Source organism: Lepidochelys kempii, chromosome 3 (genome assembly GCF_965140285.1).
Source record: "Lepidochelys kempii isolate rLepKem1 chromosome 3, rLepKem1.hap1, whole genome shotgun sequence".
Lineage (NCBI taxonomy): Eukaryota > Metazoa > Chordata > Testudines > Cheloniidae > Lepidochelys > Lepidochelys kempii.
In genome coordinates this window covers 70,590,127-70,610,909 of record NC_136382.1, presented here as the reverse complement: position 1 = coordinate 70,610,909, position 20,783 = coordinate 70,590,127, and the positions used below count along the sequence as shown (strand labels likewise).

At 42.2% G+C, this 20,783-nt stretch overlaps 1 protein-coding gene across 5 annotated transcripts in view; it reads left to right on the top strand.

The window, feature by feature from the left end:
• Positions 1 to 20,783, top strand: part of BACH2 (BACH transcriptional regulator 2) — a 261,959-nt gene that overhangs the window by 107,045 nt on the left and 134,131 nt on the right. For 4 of the 5 annotated variants that reach the window (XM_073336768.2, XM_073336765.2, XM_073336766.2 and 1 more), the window contains exon 2: positions 5,965 to 6,088. The exons of the other annotated variant lie outside the window; for it this stretch is intronic. The gene's annotated coding sequence lies outside the window, so the exon portion shown is untranslated. The remainder of the gene's footprint in view (positions 1 to 5,964; positions 6,089 to 20,783) is intronic. 5 annotated transcript variants of the gene reach the window in all.

Sequence of the window (20,783 nt, the reverse complement as noted above, 5' to 3'; positions counted from 1 at the left end):
TGCAGTTACTTACATTAACCACTTAAATATATTGTGAGCTGTCCATATGAATACTTGAAAGCAAAAATGAAACAGTGTACATACTGGCCTGATGTTGAAAATTTAACTTTTGAATTCTTAAATTCCCCCATAGCACATCCAGATTACTTCCAGAAAATGTGGAACATCTTGCATTTTGAAAATTATCTTTTGCATTTATGTATGAGTAGACTGGTGGAGGTGATTTGGCTAATGAACAGAATGATCACTTACCTATGTTATACTCTGGGGTTAACTTCTTTTGCCATCATGGTTTTTTCTGCACTCAGTACCCACTCTGAGCTTTTGGTTTGTTTGCTGCTTTAGGCTTTTGGCTTTTTTTGCATTTATTTTTGCGTGTGGTGAGGAGCAGAGCTAAAAGTACTTAACCCTCAACTAAAGAAATCCATGTATTTAGTTCTCTTGTTTCTCCTATCTTCTTTTTGATGGCTTACCTTATTCTTCATTGGAGCAAGTTTAGGGCTTGTCTCCACTACCGGTAGGATCGACGCTGCGGCGATAGATCCACCGCGGGTTGATTTAGTGGGTTTAGTGAAGACCTGCTAAATTGACTGCCGATCGCTCTCCAGTCAACTCCGGTACTCCACCTGAACAAGAAGAGTAAGGGGAGTTGACGGGAGAGTTTCTCCCGTCAACCCAGCGTGGTGTGGGCCCTGCGGTAAGTAGATCTAAGCTACATCGACGTGAGTTACGCTACTGATGTAACTCAAATTGCGTAGCTTAGATTGATTCCCCCCCCCCCCCCCCCCGCCCCGTAGTGTAGACCTACCCTTAGTTAGCATTTCAGCAGGCGAACACTTCTCACATTTCAATGAGGAGCAGTGTTGCCTTGTTACTGAATCAAATGTGTAAACAAGACAGATTTATCCAGACATAAACAAGACACATTATTTATAATCTGCTACAGTGTGCTAGGTACTGATAAACAATAAACATCTTAAATACTGATGAATCAGTTTTGACCATAATCTTTTTTTCCACATGGAACCTTACAGAAGTATTCTCAGTAGGAAAATGTATTCACTTGTGATATCACGTACGAGCTAGACTGTGATTAGAAACAACAAAAGCGTCTGTTGTAAGATTTATCTTTCCCTTTAAAGTGGGTGGTTGGTTGGTTTCCATGGCCATGAACAGTTAATATAGAATATTTTTCACTGGTCAGGTCTAAATGTGCTTGGAGGTAGGAGAGCATGAGCATCATGTGAGGTTATTTTTCATAGCATTCTTCATTGTTTACATAGCACAAGCTTCTTGGAAGGTAGTAAAGAATTTTTTAAAAATTGAATCTCCATGAAAATAAGCACAAGTTTAACTGACAGGGAAATAAGTGTCACAGGTCAACATGTTTTGTGAAGCCCAGATATTTGTGAAACTTGCAAACCCTCAAACTTCGCAAATTTGAGGGTTTGCACCCATCCCTAGTGTTAACTGTGAGGTGGCTGAAGAGACAAAGTGTAACTTTTTTTTAACTAACAATTTATGTCTCTGTCAACACATGACACAGTTTGTCAAAGCTCTCTGCAGCTGCTGCTGCTGCTGTGAATTAATTTTGAACATCAGTTGTGAGTCACAAACATTTTCTGCAGTGTGAGCAACTTTTGGTACGGTGTGAGTTGTCAGAAAAGAGTTGTTTTAAGAAAAGAAAAGAGTTGTTTTAAGAAAAAAAAAAAAGGCAGAACAACTCATTGACTATAACAAAATGTATTCGAGGTAGAACGGCAGAAATATGAAGTGCTTTTATTTCTTCCAGCCCAATCAGTTAATCCCTGACACTTGGGATTTGGGTTTTCCTCACACAGTCAGCTAGTGTTTCATGTTAAGTAAGCAGGTGTGGCTAGTGTCGGGGAACCTTGACTTTCAGACCCATAGCCCTAAAAATGTCTGATAGTAAACTTTGTTTCTACACACCCAAGACAGTTAGATTAGATGGGGGTCAGCTTTAGTCTTTTTGGAATCTGGAATGTATCTGTATTTATTGATTGCTTGTTTTCAGTGCTATAGAAATGAAGGCTGTTGTGTCTGATTCAGCTAAAGGAGTAAGGAATCTTAATAAAAGTTCCTAGATCATCAGATTCAGCTGCAAAAGTTAGAAAATACGTTTTGAACTAGGACATCACCTTCCCTCTTTTAAATGAGTATGGTAACTAAAGGTGGTCACTAAGCCCCCTTTTTTAGAACGCTTACATAGGGTTAAAACTTCCAAAAATTCATCTGAAGTCATATGCCCTTAGACCAGTATCTGCATGTGGATGGGGATCTAGTCATTTATTTTTAAAAAGGACTTAAAGCATTTAAGGAGTTGCAGCCACAGACAAAATGGATGGGTGAAAATCTAATATGGACTGTGTGGTATTGTCTCCTCTTTCCTGGGCTCATTATGGCAGTAGTATTGGCAGTAGCAGTTCAGCAATAGGAGGTGATATGTTGCAGATGGAATAAGGGGTTCACTACAGTCCAAGAAGGTCAGGGAACAAGAGGATGCCTGCCTGGTCCTGGACTTGACTAGCCACATTAAGTCTGAGCAAGGAACAGTTTCACTTCTTGGCCATCAGGAAGGAGGAACTGCGCAGAATATAGTGCTAGATATAGGCCAAGCTGCAGAAAGAAAGAAGGACAAGCATGCTGTGCATGGCTCAGTAGCTGAAATGGGAGCTGAGGAGCCAGGGATTCCCTAGGGGGGCCACATCTTACACAGCAGCAAAAGTCCCAGTGTTAGGCAAACATTTTATCCTGTATATAGAATTAAAAGTCTCAGACGCATTTGAGCAAAATATTGCTGTATCAATGTAGCAAAGCCTCTTTTAAATCTTGGTGTGAGTAGAAGTTCAGTATAAGTTCACATCTGCTGAATCTTGTTCAGGATTTTCTGTTTGAAATGCCTGATAAAATCATCCTTTGCTGCCTGCAACAGATTAGCACCCACTTTTAGCATTTTTCTGCTGAGTCATGAAGCATCTCGGTATCACTTGAATTCTTGAGTTTCTACGGAAACAGCTTCAAGGACTATGATGCACCTCATGAATGAATACTGTGTCACTTCATGTTATTAATCACTGTAACTACCAGAAATTTGGTCTGTACCTGCTTTTCCAAAATTACAGGAAGAATGTCATGACTGACAGATGGCCATGGGTTTTTTAATTTTCTATTTTTTTGGCTTCTCAGTTTGAAAGTAGATTTGTTTTTGTAAATGTCAGTTTGATTGGTAATTCCATAGCAAGTCCCTTTTGTAAGAATTCACATTAATTTCACAAATAAGACCGAAAGCGATTATTCAGACATAAACTGACAGATTTAAATAAACCAAGCAACAGTAACCTCCCAACATGGCGAGTATACATATTTGCATTAATTTGCCTAATTGCTGAATTGCTAACACGAATAACAATTAAAGAACATAGCTGTAAAAAAACCCCCAACTTTCTGACTTTTATCAACAATGGTACCTCTTTTTTCATAGAATATCAGGGTTGGAAGGGACCTCAGGAGGTCATCTAGTCCAACCCCTTGCTCAAAGCAGGACCAATCCCCAGCTAAATCATCCTAGCCAGGGCTTTGTCAAGCCTGATCTTAAAAACTTCAAAGGAAGGAGATTCCACCACCTCCCTAGGTAAAGCATTCCAGTGCTTCACCACTCTCCTAGTGAAAAAGATTTTCCTAATATCCAAGCTAAACCTCCCCCACTGTAACTTGAGACCATTACTCCTTGTTCTGTCATCTGCTACCACTGAGAACAGTCTAGATCTATCCTGTTTGGAACCCCCTTTCAGGTAGTTGAAAGCAGCTATCAAATTCCCCCTCATTCTTCTCTTCCGCAGACTAAACAATCCCAGTTCCCTCAGCCTCTCCTCATAAGTCATGTGTTCCAGTCCCCTAATCATTTTTCAGAGTAACAGCCGTGTTAGTCTGTATTCGCAAAAAGAAAAGGAGTACTTGTGGCACCTTAGAGACTAACCAATTTATTTGAGTATGAGCTTTCGTGAGCTACAGCTCACTTCATCGGATGCATACCATGGAAACTGCAGAAGACATTATATTCACACAGAGACCTTGAAACAATACCTCCTCCCACCCCACTGTCCTGCTGGTAATAGCTTATGTAAAGTGATCATCAAGTTGGGCCATTTCCAGCACAAATCCAGGTTTTCTCACCCTCCACCCCCACCCCCACCCATAAACTCACTCTCCTGCTGGTAATAGCTTATCCAAAGTGACCACTCTCCCTACAATGTGCATGATAATCAAGGTGGGCCATTTCCAGCACAAATACAGGTTTTCTCCCCCCCCCACCCCAATACACACACAAACTCACTCTCCTGCTGGTAATAGCTCATCCAAAGTGACCACTCTCCCTACAACGTGCATGGTAATCAAGGTGGGCCATTTCCAGCACAAATCCAGGCTCTCTCACCCGCCCCCCCCCCCCGAAACACACACACACACACACACGAACTCACTCTCCTGCTGGCAGTAGCTCATCCAAACTGACCACTCTCCAAGGTTAAATCCAAGTTTAACCAGAACGTCTGGAGGGGGGGGGGGGTTAGGAAAAAACAAGGGGAAATAGGCTACCTTGCATAATGACTTAGCCACTCCCAGTCTCTATTTAAGCCTAAATTAATAGTATCCAATTTGCAAATGAATCATTTTTGTTGCCCTCTGCTGGACTCATTCCAATTTTTCCACATCCTTCTTGTAGTGTGGGGCCTAAAATTGGACACAGTACTCCAGATGAGGCCTCACCAATGTCAAATAGAGGGGAACGATCACGTCCCTCGATCTGCTGGCAATGCCCCTACTTATACATCCCAAAATGCCGTTAGCCTTCTTGGCAACAAGGACACACTGACTCATATCCAGCTTCTTGTCCACTGTAACCCCTAGGTCCTTTTCTGCAGAACTGCTGCCTAGCCGTTTGGTCCCTAGTCTGTAGCAGTCCTTGGGATTCTTCCGTCCTAAGTGCAGGACTCTGCACTTGTCCTTGTTGAACCTCATCAGATTTCTTTTGGCCCAATCCTCTAATTTGTCTAGCTCCCTCTGTATCCTATCCCTACCCTCCAGCGTATCTACCTCTCCTCCCAGTTTAGTATCCTCTGCAAACTCGCTGAGGGTGCAATCCACGCCATCCTCCAGATCATTAATGAAGTTATTGAACAAAACCGGCCTGAGGACCGACCCTTGGGGCACTCCACTTGATACCGCCTGCCAAGTAGACATGGAGCTATTGATCACTACCTGTTGAGCCCGACGATCTAGCCACCTTTCTATCCACCTTATAGTCCATTCATCTGGCACATACTACTTTAACTTGCTGGCAAGAATACTGTGGGAATCTTTTTCTCTTTGTTTAGTATATTTTAATCTAAACACAAGTCATAAAATCCTGGCCCCACTGAAGTCAGTAGGAGTTTTGCCATTGACTGTAATGAAGTTTGCATTTCATCTCTCTATTATTTCAGAACATTCTAGGCTAAGCTGGCTGAAAAACAGTAAAAATGTCTTGCTAATTTTCAACATCATTTTTATTTAAATTCTTAATGTTGGAAAAAATTTCAACTTGGTCTACATGCAATGGTTAGAAAATCGCAAATATTTTTCACAAAAAATTCATCCGTTTTTGAAATTAAAAGAATTTCAACTGTCTCCAATTCCAAGCAACCCTCCTGCACTTTCTCTATAAGCATTTATGTTCTTTACAACAGCAGATGTGAGGCTTGGTAGCTTGCTGGCTTCTTTGATGCATAAAATCCTTTATTCTTTGTTCCTGGGTGTAGTTAGATTTGTAGTTGTTTGTTGTAAAAGGAGGCTTGAGAATTTTATAAATTTCCCCATCATGCTGCTTTTGGCCCAATGTGGTGAACAAAAAGACAACTAAATTTGAATATTTCTCACAAAAGATTTTGGTTTTGTTTCTGTTTCTAGGTATAACTATAGGTGTTTCTTAACGGCAAAAGAGTTGAGCCACACAACATCCAGTTGGAGATTGTAAACTGCCTAAAGGAGCAATTTGCTTGCCTGAAAAGAGTTGCCAGGGACTGTATGTTAGGTAAGTAGTTTTGCACAAGTAGTGTAAAGAGGTTTGTTTTTTGGAATCTCTCCTTATATTTTAATATGCTATCTATTTAACTGTAGCAATGAATATTAAAAAACTGCATCTAGGGCACTTACCTAAGACTCATCCCTTGGAAGCATTTCCAGAACGTTGCTGGCTAATTTTGAAGCTCCTGGAGACCATACATTTAAAACACTGTTCTAAGAACAAGTGCCCCTACACTTAAATCTAAAAAGAAATCTTAAAAAAAAGATCCATGTGGATCTCTTTGCCCCTTGCAGTTCACGTTTTCACCTCAGTGTGTTTGTCAGATAAATGATGATGTTGTTGTCCTCAATGGGTTGATCTTTTTGTATTTGTTTTTGCACCAGTATATTACAGTATTCTCCACTGCAAACCCCTAATATAGACGTGCTCCACAGGAGTAGATGGTGATTTGCTTTTCCATACAGTTTCTTCACTGGTAGATTTTTAAGTCCAGAAGGGACCATTAGATCATCTAGTCTGACCCCCTGTATATTAGAGGCCAGAGTATTTCACCCAGTTATAAACAAGGGTTCTCCATTACTGATGCTGATGATGCATGAACCAAAAAGAACATCATTCCCCTTTCAGGTTTCAGGCTGAGTATATGGGTGTGGCAGTTACAAGCATATTTTGTTTTATAAACTCAGCAAAATTGCTCTGGAAATCCATTATGGCACACAAAAAAATGAAATCACTTCCCAGTGCCATTTTTAAAGTCACTTTCCAAAGTAGAACCAATTTTGATGTGGTTATGACTTCAATTAAAAAAATACTTTCTCCTTTCCTATTTACATTGTCCCCCATTTTGTGATTATTGTGCATACAACAAATATTCATAACACTTCTACTACTTCTTAGACTGTAAGTTTCTCAAAATGGTCTTGTAACAACAATTGTCTCATCTCAGCTGAAGGGCGCGGGGGTAAAGTGTCCTAAGACTCAATCCTACCAAGTGTGACTCTCACATTTGAAGTTAAGCATGTGTTTTAAGTGCTTTGCTGGATTGGGCTGGAGCACTCAGCCCTTACAAGGTAGAGTCTTACATCAAAAGTTTTGAATCCCAGAACAGTTCACTGGGTCGTTCATCCTCCTGAGGTAAATACATTGGATCAGTTCAGTCTATTTTTTCTGGACTAGGTCTTTTAAAAAAAAATCCCTTCTGCTCTGGACACTTCATGTAAGAATAGAGCTTGTCCTGATGAGCTTGACTAGAATTTCCCCTCTCTCCAGTTCTGCATTGGGCTGTGTCTGCCAGCTGTCCCTCAGGCAGCCATTTCATTGGCGCTGTACATCTATAGAGCACTTTGGCAAAGCTATGCCAAGCCTGATTCTATATGTGTGTGGAGGCAAGGTAGGAGGACCCATTCATTGGTGTGATGGTGCAATATGTTGGCTGAGGCACCTTGACAGCGGAATAGAGTGGGGAAATTGTTTGTGGAAAATTATATTTAAAATAAAAACCTACCAAGATATGTACCTTTTGACATTTGCTTATAATTTTTCTTGTCTGTTTGAAGTGTAAGCTCTTCTGTCTTGTCCTGTGTGTTGCTAAAGCACTTAGCAAAAGGATGCCTTGATCCTAAATGGCCCTGTGGATTTTACTGCAATAGAAATACTAAATAGCTGTTATGATCAATTTTAAATAGAAGTTGGTTTAATGCTATTTTATATTTTTATTCTTGTAGTTCAGGCTTATTGGCATTCATAGTAAAAAGCTGGATTGTATTTTTGATCCAGTTGCGTATATAACTCACCTTGCAGTAGTCACGGCTCAACCCTAAACCAGATTCAGACTAGGTATCCCAGAAGAAGTACTGCTGTAGCAATTATAATGATTCGTTAAATCTCAGCTTTCCGAAGACCTTGATTCTCAATTCCAATACAGCCTTAGATCTCATGTCTTTGAGTTGGACTGTATGTCCATTCAAGAATATGAAAAGGTTGCTTGTCCAGCCTCTGAGTGGTCTGAAATGTTACAGACCCCCAATATTTTTCGGAAGCTAAGTAAATGTTAATCGTTTCACAAGTAGCTTTTTCCAATTATTGAATAATGTTGAGTGGTTTCTATAAGCAATTGTTTTTTTCAGCTGCAGCGTGGTATTAAATATTTTAGAAGGTTATTTTTGCCGCTGTTCAGTTGCTTTGTACATTTGAAGTTTCATGTTATTTTGTTGTTTGATGGCTCTGCACACACAAGCTAGTGAAAGACTGTGGTCGCAGAAAAGCACATGTGTTTTCCTGATGCCTTTATACGTTGTGGATATTTTAGCTGTAGCCCAATAAGCAGTTATGTAGTACATGGAATTTGTGCAAGTTTGTGGTATTATAGCATTTTTTCCTCAACTGTTTAGAACTTTCTTACAGAGTTGCATGTTGCATGCAGGCCACAATGACCTATTTTCTTTCCTCCCAAAAGCAAGAGCAGAGGGATTCATTCTGTGGGAATTGTTTCTTTGAGTATTGTCAGCTCATCATGAGCAATCTTTTCGTTATGAACTATGACTTGTTAACATAGCACTGTGCACATTTATAATAATAGTGCCTTTCACCAAAGGCTCTCAAAACATGTTCAGATGTCAGTTAAACCACAGAACACCCATTATAAAGAGAGATAAGTAAGTGTTCTTACCCACTGGGAAGTTTAATAAACTGAGGCACAGGGAGGTTAACTGACTTGCCTAAAGTCATAGAGCCAGGAGAATACATTCTAGGTGTTCTGTCTCCTTGGTCTAATCCCTGTACTTTCTCCAGCTTGTTGCACATACATAGAAATCCTAACCCTACTTACATGGACTGCAGCTTGGAAGTCTGTTCAAAAATTCAAGACTCTGGGCCTGATTCAGAAAAGGATTGCTGTTCAGAACAGAAGTTAAGCACTTCCTAGGTCCCATTGAAGTCAATGCACATGCATAAAATTAAATAAACCACTTGCACTTGCTTAATTGAGGCCTCTATGTGCAGTTTATAGTTCTGTTTTTCTCCATTTATCCATTCTTATTCCATTTATTGCCTTATGAATGTTTCTACCTTTATAATTATTTTTACTGTAGGTCTGTGAAACTGCAAATGTAACTACTTTTAAATGTCCCTAAAATATTTTAATGGAGTTATGGCTGTACAAGAAGGGAGAGATGCTGATAAAAGTAAATGTGAAACTGACGGAAAAAGAGGCTGATTAGAGGCTAATGTAAGCAGAAGAAAATAAATAGCAAAGGTTAAATTTTGATTAATATTACATTTCTTGGGTTTTTTTCCTTATTCTTTAGTATTTTCCTTTATTATAATTATTTTACTGATTTTGTCCGTTGTTTAGCACAGCTTGTGCGGGGAAGGGGCGCTCCCCCTTCTCTTCTTTCTTTTCCCGATCTGGGCCTTTGTTTTTCTTGGGCCTCAGTCCCCAGCTTTGAGTACAGGTTATGCTTAAGACCTTGGGCTTCAAAACCTGCCAGATCTGCGATCTGTCTTTTCCTTGAAGCAATGGATATTCAAGCTGCCTCTGTTGCCTGGAGACTCCCATCCCCTCCAAATGTAAGATCTGTTCAGGATTTAAGAGCAGATCTAAGAAGTTGAGAATGAGCTTAAACTCCTCTTGATGGAGCACTCTCTGAGACCCTCAGGATTCAAGTCAACCCCTATACATTGGATCTGCCAACAACGTTTGCTTTGGTTGTAAGCAAAGATCCTGAGGGGCCCTATCGTACCATTCAGACCATAAAAGAAAAGATTCTGTTCTCCAGAATGGGACAAGAGAAGGGGAAAGTCACCCCCCTGGTGTCGAGCTTAGGAGACTTTGCATCTCAATATGGGTACTGCTGAGGGTTTCATTCCTTCTGGTACGGACACCACAGCACCAGCTAAGAAGCCGTGTACTGAGAAGTCACTTAAAATAGCATCGGCACCAGAATTCAGTGCCTTTGAAACATAAGTACTCCAGAGCTGAGTCAAAAATCATCATCACACAATGATAGTACTTCAATACTGTCCCCAGTTATATCCAACATATTGACTCCTGAGGATTCTGTCCAGAATTCTCAGTGTTTTCCAGGCTCCTATTCCAAAAAGACCTAACACTGGAAGAGCCTGCATCATGCCTACTGACAGTTACCGAGAGACACTCTCCACCAGTACTAACTCACTTTCCGGAGCCTACTTGCCCTCGGTCCCTATCATCTTCAGTGGTGACTCATCCTCTGGTATCAACACACTCTCCACCCAGGCTCTTTGTAGGTAGCGAGAGAGATTTTCAGCTAGTACTGACTCATCTTCCAGAACCACTTCACCAGCCAACCAGCTTTTGGGTCCTGCTGCACAGCAGGATCCTACAGAAGAGCAAGAACCCCCTGAAGAAGATGAAACCCCACCTTTCCACAAATCCTGCTCCCCAGATGAAGTTGTCAGGCTTCCCCAACCATCTTACCCCGATGGTTTTAAAGTCTTCCAAGACCTTATGTAACGTGTAGCAGACACTTTACAGCTTCAACTGGAGGAAATAAAGAAACCCCAGCGTTCCCTGGTGGACATCCTTCATATGTCTCCTCGGAGCAAGATCGTCTTGCCCATTAATGATGCTCTGCTGGCTCCAGCATGCGCAGCATGGTAAACTCCAGCTACTATCCTGCCTACATGTAAACAAAGCGACAAAAATATTTTATTCTACCCAAAGGCTCAGAGTATTTTTTTCTCCCACCTTACACCAAGTTCTCTGGTGGTCAAGGCCATTAATGAATAAAACAGGCAACATCAGTTATATTCAACACTGTCGGACAAAGAGCTAAAATGACTGGACCTTCTGGGCTGTATGAACTACTCCTCGGCCTCTTTGCAGTTTAGAGAAGCCAGTGACCAAGCTCTGATGGCAAAATATTATTTCACAAACCATTCTAAGTTCTTGTCTTTTACTGAACACTTCCCTAGGGATCAGAGGGAACAATTTCAGGCACTCATTACAGAAGGCCAGACAGTTGCCAGTGCGTCTCTCTAGGCCTTGCTTGATGCAACTGACACAGCTGCACGTTCCATGGCTATGACAGTAATCGTGCACCAAGCTTCCTGGCTTTTTGGTCTCCCACAGGCAGTACAAAATGCTGTCGAGGACCTTCCTTTTGAGGGTCCCGAGTTTAACAACGCCATGGATGGGTTCTTCCATTCTCTCAGACTCCCAGGTGACATAATCTCTGGGCATCTATACACCTGTGAGAAAAAGAAGACACAGCAGATTGCAGACTTTCAGCCTACAAGGCCAGCTGAACCACCCAGGAAAAAGCCCAGATTCATTAAGAAAGGGCTGTCTTTGACAGCAACTTCGCAGTCAGTGAGATTCTCAACATCTCTCTTGACCCATTGGTCATGGGTCAGGAACTATTTCCTGTTCCAGATCCTACATTTCACCCTTCCCGTCTCCACCCTTATGGGGATCGTCTTTCCCATTTTCTACCTTTTCGGAGCTCATCGTCTCAGATAGATGGATCCTGGAGGTGATTTCCACAGGCTATTCCATCCAGTTCAGCTCCTTAACACCCGCTCATCCCCTGTCCCTGTTCCTCTTCAGGAATCTTTCTCACAAGGAGCTCCTGAAGCAGTAGGCACAATCCCTCCTAACCCTAGGGGAAATCAAACCTGTTCCACCGATCTTCATTGGCAAAGGGTTCCGTTCTTGGTACTTTCCAGTCCTGAAGAAAAATGGAGGAAGAAGACCAATTCTAGACCTCAAGACTTAAACACACTTGTCTGTGCTCAGTGGCTCAGAATGGTAATCCTAGCAATGATAATTTCTTCTCTGGATCCAGGAGATTGGTTTGTCTCCATCAAGCTTCAGGACTCTTTTATTTTCATATTACCATACATCCCTCACGCAAACAATTCATAAGTTTCGTGGTAGGCAGGGAGCACTACCAGTATCATGTCCTACCTTTCGACCTCTCCGCTGCCCGAAGGGTCTTTACCAAGGTCCTGTCAGCCGCCCCAGCCAGTCTTCGCTAGATGGGGATAATTGCCTTTCCCTACCTGGACAATTGGCTCTTGAAAGGTTGCTCGTTTCTAAAGGCACAGACAGCAACCAGCAAAGCCCTAGTTCTGTTCCACTCACTAAGCCTCGCTTCACTGTTCTACTCTCATGCCCACTCAACACACAGGCTTCATCAGGATCACTCTTCTGCTACCAAGGTGTACTTGTCTAAGGACAGTTTTGCCACAATGTCTAACTTTGTTTCAACAATACAGCAAAGCCCATGAAATGCAGCAAGGGCTTGCATACAACTTCTGGGCCATATGGGAGCCTGTACAGTTGTGACACCCTTAGCAAGACTACGCACTTGATGTCAAGCCTGGCTGAGAACGGTCTACATCCCCAGCAAGCACAATCTATCCAAACAGCTGTCCGTACTTCAGAAAGTCCTTGATTCTTTAGATTGGTGGAGAAATGCAAAAAAACGTGTATGGGAGTTCCGTTCCTTTAGCCTCTTCTTATGAGGATCATCATCACCATCAATACTTCCCTGATAAACTGGGTCTCTCATTCCCATAACCTCACAGCTCAGGGCAAATGGGCACCTGAGGAGGTGATCCTCTATATCAACATGCTAGAGCTCAAAGCAGTTCACTACACTTGCCAGCACTTCCTACCCCATACCAGGAGCCACCCAATCAGAGTAGTGCTGGATAACGAAGCAGCAATGTATTATATCAGTTGACAAGGAAGAGCAAGATCCTAGTCCTGTTGCACCAAATCTGTAAAACTATGGAATTGGGGCATATCACGCTGCATAGAGATCTCAGTGGTTTATCTAACAGGATGACAGAACATAGTGGTGGACTCCCTTAGCAGGCACTTCTGCACTGACCAAAAGTGGAAGCTGAATAATGAGGTATTCAGAAAGAAATGTCTGTCTTGGGTTCATCTAGCGATAGATGTCTTTGCAACTCCATCCAGTCTGAAGTGCAGATGATTCTGCTCGAGGGAAAGGAGCGGCCACAAATCAATGAAAGACACACTGATCATTCTTTAGCCTTGTATATTATTCCCCTCATGCTTCTCCTGCACAAGGTCCTGAACAAATTGAAACAAGAGATATTCCTAGCCATCATAGCACCAGCATGCCCAAGCCAAGTGTCATTTGCAGAGCTGTAGTTCGTATGCCCCTGTAACCAGTCCTCTGTCTTCCCCTGATAGCAAATCTCCTCATCCAGGAGTCAAGATCCATCACCCACCCCAATCTCTCAGTGCTTCACCTCAAAGTGTGGCTCCTAGTTGGCTCTCTGGTGGGAGTGTTTTATCCCAAGCTTCATTCTTCAAAGGAAGAAACAAGCCTCCATGCACTAGATGTTAAAAGATCCTTTGCCTGTTACCTCAACTGGACTCGGCCCTTTAGGACTTTCCCTACACTCTTCATCTCAATTGTAGGACAAATGAAAGGGCATCTGATTTCCTCCCAAAGACTGTCTAAATGGGTTGCAGGATGCATCTTGTCCTGTTACAAAGTCTCAGGGGTTCATCCCCCACTGATAGTAATTGTTCACTCCATCAGGGCTCAGTCTACCTCTGTTGCCTTCCTGAAAAATATACTTGTTTCAGATATCTGCAGGGCAGCCACCTGGTCTTTGTTGCACACATTTTCCCAGCATTATGCTCTCTTGACTGTTTCCAGAGATGATGTGGCTTTGGTGATGCTATAAATTATACTGAATCCGCCACTTCAACACCTTCCTCTGTAATGGAGATACTGCTCGGGAATCTCCTGACATGGTAAAGGACACTACTCAAAGAAGTAGAGGTTACTTACCTTGTACAGTAACTGGAGTCCTTCAAGATGTGTATCTGTATGCATGCTCCATTGCCCGCTCTCCTTCTCCCCTGCCTCAGTCTCTCACTGGACTTTCGTGGGTGAGAAGGAACTGGAGTGGCAGTAGTCTGCCCCCCCCATATACCTCATACCAGAGCATGAGGGTGTCTAGGGTGTAGACCATGGATAAATATCTTTGAACAAGAGTGTACAGATGCATGCACATGCTGATATGGAGCACCCATAGTGGGACACATCTCGAAAAACTCCAGTTACTGTACAAGGTAAGTAACCTCTTCCTCCTGAATTTCAATATTTTAGGGGTGGAGGAGGTGATTCTCCAAATAACTTGTACATAAATTCCCACCATTTGACCAGATTTCTAGTAACACAAATTCTTTTTTTAAAAAGAACTAGATGCTACCATGTAGCGACGGCCATTTTAAGCGTCAGCTGCTCTCAGCCCTCTTCTTCCCATTGCCCTGCTTTGCTTCCGCCATCACCTTCTCTCCATAGTTTTCTGAGTCATCTGTATCCATTGGATACTCACATACTTGCATGTGCACACATGCCAAAAACGTAGCCATTCACAGTATTTGGATTGCACATGGATATCTCTGTGTATTAAGACAGTAGTAAGTCTGGCAGAGGTGAAGACAGCTTTGAAACTGAATGATCTCTCAAAGATGAACTCCAGTAATTCAGGAAGGAAACAAAAAAGGATGCCAGGTCATCATCTTCAAGACCTTCTGGCAGGCCACACATTTGCAGTAGTGTCCTTTTAGTAGCAGTCATAAGAGCTTAAAACTTATCTTGAATAAAAATTAAGTGGGTCAGCTGGCCTCTCAACCTCTCTGTTCCCCTTTTCAGCCTCTGCTAAGCAAATACTCATTTTGGAGATTTTGATATGAATGTAACACAGTTCTCATGCTAATTCTGATTAAGGAGTCAGAAATTATATGTAAAGTGCCTTTGATATGCAATTTTACCTGTTAGTGACAGTTCTCCCCCAAGTGCTTGAGTACTTTTTCTTTTAGAAGAGAGTACAGAATGTTTAGAGTGCTTCATTCTCCAAAATACTAGGAAGGCTACTTTACAGTCAGGGCCCAGAATTGCAGGCAGGCTCATGCTCAGCTTGGAGGGACATTTTTGTTTGACCTCTGATTACAGCACAGTAGCTCTTTCCCTCCTTACATGCTCCTTTATCCTTTTTTTTCCATCTCCTCTTCTCCTTCTGTTCTTTTCCAATCTCCATGTCTACATCTTTCCCATCCATCACCCAGTCACTGCTCTTATTAACTAGATTTATTTTTTCCTGTTCTCCCACATTTCTACTGCTTTCCCCTCTTCACTTTCACAAATCTTCTATTCACCTGCTCTTCTGAAACTTCCTTTTAGCTGCTGCTGATATCCGTCGTCCTAATCCTGGTTCCTGGCACAGACCCACACTGCCCTCCCATCTCTGCCACACCTCCTTACTTTTCTACCACAAGTCTTTTTTAAATTCCTATCTCCTGCTACTCCTCCATCCCTCATTCTGCTCCTTCATGAGCTCCTCCTCTGCCTCTATTAAGCTGTCTACCATTTATGGTTTTTACATCTCTATATTCTCATCCTCACTGACTTCCAGCTGCCTCCTATTGACTATGTCTATCACTTCCTTTTCCTTCAAAGATCTCTCCTTTCCACACACATCATGCTCTGTAGCCTGCAGGCATGGTAGCCTGGGACTCATCCCTTGTCTCTTGCCACTTCCAGCTCCTCCTTCCTCGTATTTATCCCCTGTCTCTGAACGGCATTCAGTCTGGCTCTTCCTGCCTCGCTGTGTTACTATGATGCATGGACATTTTTCTCATCAAGTCACTTCGCTGTCTTTTCCTTCAGCCTCCTAAAGCTCTGCCCCACCTAATAGGCCACTACTCCTCTATAATTGCTCCACACTTTGTTCCTAGCACCATGTTACTTTTTGCTTTATTACTCAGTTGGGCCCCAATTCAGTAGAGCACTTCCGCAAATGCTTATATACCACTGAAGGAGAAGGAAAGGGAAACCTTGTCCATTTCTCTTTAATCAGAATGATCCAGCGAACCTAATTCTGAACTTTGACACTGGTGCAATTCCATTGACTTCAATTGGGCAACTCCTGATTTACACTAATAAAGATTCAGCATGAGACCCAGGGAGGGAGAGGTGGAGGTTTGGAGCAGGCACCTGGATCTAATCCATTTGTTTTCTCCAAACCTCCAAGTCTGAAGAAAGAGAATTCTCAAATAAGAGAAAAGACATGTTTCTATTCAATAAATTCAGTTTGTAGCTATCTTAGGGATTCCCCACCACTTGAATTTAGTTGGGGATTGGTCCTGCTTTGAGCAGAGGTTTGTACTAGATGACCTCCTGAGGTCCCTTCCAACCCTGATATTCTGTGATTCTGTTGGTGACTTAAGAATATTAAGCAACATGCTTCAGTCACCAGTCTCTACCTCCATGTAAAATGGTTAAATTTTAAAAAAAACAGTAACTCTCCCACTTGGAGGCATGATGCGCAAGTTGTGGCTATCTAACCAAAAATTCGCAGGCATCAGATTACATACAGTAAATTCGTTACTGAAAAAAGCAGGAAACAACTGTCCTCATCCCCAGACACTTCTCCTATTCTTCTTGCTCTCCAGCAAGATGAAACTTTATTGATCTCCAATCCTGGATAAATATGTCGAGTCTTGGCTATCAGTTATCCCATGTTAAATAGTACCCTTCCTGATTTACAGAGGAAAATTACTTTTTCAATGTGCAGATCAGGGCTTGTGTACACAGCGGGGTAATGTGCCTAACAGGAATGTGATTTCTGAGTGAATTCATACGTTGTGCATTAATTGGTCCGTGTAGACCCTGCTGGTGTGCTCTAAAGGTTCTCAAGTGCCCTTTAGCATAGTACTGTCTCAAACAGCATCACATTAAAGCGCACTAGTGCGCACTACCAGGGTCTACATGGACCAGTTAATGCACAACACATCTGTGCACTTCAGAAATCAAACCCTTATAGTACATGTTGCTGCTCCACGTAGACAAGCCTTAAATGACTTTAATAACTGGTTACTTCCAGTAAGTGTGTGGTACTAAAACAGCAATGGACAACTAATCTAGCACCAAGTTTTTTGAGCTTTACTAGACTAAGATCTCTACTTTCCCTCTAACTCTCAACTACTTCCCACTCAGTTGTTCACACTGTAATACAGGCTGCTCCAAAACCCCACTCCTGTGAAGACTGGCAGCACTGATTCACAGAGGCCAGACAAATGACTCATAACTAAGACAGAGGGAGGATGAGAGAACAAACAACACGTGAAAGAAGTGTAGTCACACTGCGTAATGTGCTGTTGGAAGGTGCTCAGATACAAGGTGATGAACATGCTTTAAGACTCAATATAGAGCAGAACAGAAGAAAGCTAATGACAAAAGTGTCAGTGCTGGTAGGTCATCCCAGCCAGGGCTCTGTCAAGCCCGACCTTAAAAACCTCCACGGAAGGAGAGTCCACCACCTCCCTAGGTAACGCATTCCAGTGCTCCACCACCCTCCTAGTGAAAACGTTTTTCCTAATATCCAACCTAAATCTCTCCCACTGCAACTTGAGACCATTACTCCTTGTTCTGTCATCTGATACCACTGAGAACAGTCTAGATCCATCCTGTTTGGAACCCCCTTTCAGGTAGTTGAAAGTAGCCATCAAATCCCCCCTCATTCTTCTCTTCCGCAGACTAAACAATCCCAGTTCCCTCAGCCTCGCCTCATATGTCATGTGTTCCAGTCCCCTAATCATTTTTGTTGCCCTCTGCTGGACTCTCTCCAATTTTTCCACATCCTTCTTGTAGTGTGGGGCCCAAAATTGGACATGGTACTCCAGATGAGGCCTCACCAATGTCAAATAGAGGGGAATGATCACGTCCCTCGATCAGCTGGCAATGCCTCTACCTATACATCCCAAAATGCAACAAGGACACACTGTTGACTCATATCCAGCTTCTTGTTCACTGTAACCCCTAGGTCCTTTTCTGCAGAACTGCTGCCGAGCCATTCGGTCCCTAGTCTGTAGTGGTGCATTGGGTTCTTCCGTCCTAAGTGCAGGACTCTGCACTTGTCCTTGTTGAACCTCTAATTGTCTAGCTCCCTCTGTATCCTATCCCTACCCTCCAGCGTATCTACCTCTCCTCCCAGTTTAGTGTCATCTGCAAACTTGCTGAGGGTGCAATCCACACCATCCTCCAGATCATTAAAGAAGATATTGAACAAAACCGGCCCCAGGGCCGATCCTTGGGGCATTCCACTTGATACCAGCTGCCAACTAGACATGGAGGCATTGATCACTACACATTGAGCCCGACGATCTGGCCAGCTTTCTATCCACCTTATAGTCCATTCATCCAGCCCATACTTCTTTAACTTGCTGGCAAGAATACTGTAGGAGGCCGTGTCAAAAACTTTGCTAAAGTCAAGGAATAACACGTCCCCTGCTTTCCCCTCATCCACAGAGCCAGTTATCTCATCATAGAAGGCAATTAGATTAGTTAAGCATGACTTGCCCTTGCCCAGTCAGGAAGCTGACTGTTCCTGATCACTTTCCTCTCCTCTAAGTGCTTCAGAATTGATTCCTTGAGGACCTGCTCCATGATTTTTCCAGGGACTGAGGTCAAGCTGACTGGCCTGTAGTACCCCGGATCCTCCTCCTTCCCTTTTTTAAAGATGGGCACTACATTAGCCTTTTCCAGTCGTCCGGGACCTCCCCCCGATTACCATTAGTTCTTAAAGATAATGGCCATTGGTTCTGCAATCTCATCTGCCAACTCCTTTAGCACTCTCAGATGCAGTGCATCCGGCCCCATGGACTTGTGCTTGTCCATCTTTTCTAAATAGTCCCAAACCACTTCTTTTTGCACAGAGGGCTGGTCACCTCCTCCCCATGCTGTGCTGCCCAGTGCAGTAGTCTGGGAGCTGACCTTGTTCGTGAAGACAGAGGCAAAAAAAGCATTGAGTACATTAGCTTTTTCCACATCCTCTGTCACTAGGTTACCTCCCTCATTCAGTAGGGGGCCCACACTTTCCTTGACTTTCTTCTTGTTGCTAACATACCTGAAGATACCCTTCTTGTTATTCTTAACATCTCTTGCTAGCTGCAACTCCAAGTGTGATTTGGCCTTCCTGATTTCACTCCTGCATGCCTGAGCAATAATTTTATACTCCTCCCTGGTCATTTGTCCAATCTTCCACTTCTTGTAAGTTTCCTTTTTGTGTTTAAGATCAGCAAGGATTTCACTTTAAGCCTGCCATATTTAGTATTCTTTCTACACATGGGATGGTTTGTCCCTGAAACCTCAATAAGGATTCTTTAAAATACATGACGAACTCTGCCATTACAATACGTCCTTCAGGTGATTGTAAAATAAAAGGAGAAGTGAACTGGTTTGTCTGGTTTCTTTATGATGGCAATAGAATCCATAGTGCATCTCTGAGACCAGAAGCCCTGTTATGTTATGGACCAAATTATATAGACTGGATAAACTCTGAGATCAGCTTACTCATAAAACATCCTCTTGTCTTACCTAAACCTGAGTGGAAAAAATAAATATGGGGAAACAAATATTTATTGAGAACTTCCTCTTACTATTTACCAAATAGGAAGCTGTCTTATGCCAGTTTTTGCATAGAAACATTTGTTGGCAGATTTACACCTGCTTTTATACCCATGTGTACAATAATCAAGGAGGGCTTCTTTACCTAAGTACTCATTAGTTTTCCATTAATGTACACAGATGTCCAGTATCGGATACAGTAGGATTTTGTTTATCTGAAAGTCAAAGGGAGCACTGAATAAGTGTTCGGCTTGCAGAACTTAAGGAGAAGTGATGGAATTTTCTGTCTGAAATACTATTTGGCAAAGAGAAAGAGAGAGACTTTTGTGCCTAGTGATGTGGTATTTTTGGGTCCTGCCCACTGGCTCCATGAACAATAATACACTACAATATTGCATTGTACAACATCCACCATACAAATTCTACCCTAAACACCTTCATGTAATTAAAAAACACAGCTACAATGATAAGTAATAGTAGAATGAGAAGAAAATTAATGGGTAGGTTTTTCAGGTGGGATTTAAGAAGAGATTGAGAGTTGAAAAGGGAGAGAGAAACCCTCAGGTTTTTCCATGTGGCCAATGTAAACTTTTTGGGTCAGGGAACAGCTTTTTGGTGTGTGTGGCAGGGGGGTATCACAATAATAGGCGCTATCACAATCATAAACAATTATTTAAAATACAAAGAAAAGGGCTCTTTCACCAACAGTAGTGAGGTTGTGTGATTCTTTACTTGAGAATTTCAAGTGAAAAAAATTAAACTATTTCAGAATGCATTTTGATACAAGATTAATCCATATTGATAATTACTGAGCAACTTGAAAGTAATAGAAGACTTCATCACTGTGGCACAGTTGGTATGTATATATTTTTTAAAATCTTCACATTTTCCTTTTCCATGTAGGAGGAAGTGGGATGGGGAGAGAGAATACTGTACTCTTGTTTTTTGTTTGAATTACATTGATATGGAGAAGCAGAGGGAGATTACAAGGTAGCATTAATTATTTTTAACTGCCTTTATCTGTTCTCGTCTTTATAAGGAATGATTTTGTTTTGTTCTCCAGTGCCCTTACTTTTTTTTATCATGATATTTAGGAGTTGTTGCAAAATAAACTAAACAGGAACCACAACAGACACAATTACTCACCTCAAATTTTGCCTACCTATCCTACAGCAAAGTTAACATTTACATATGTTTGTACACCACCCACTGGTATGCAGCACTAGACTGGAAAGATTTTGTTAGTGTTGGCAATGCTTTCT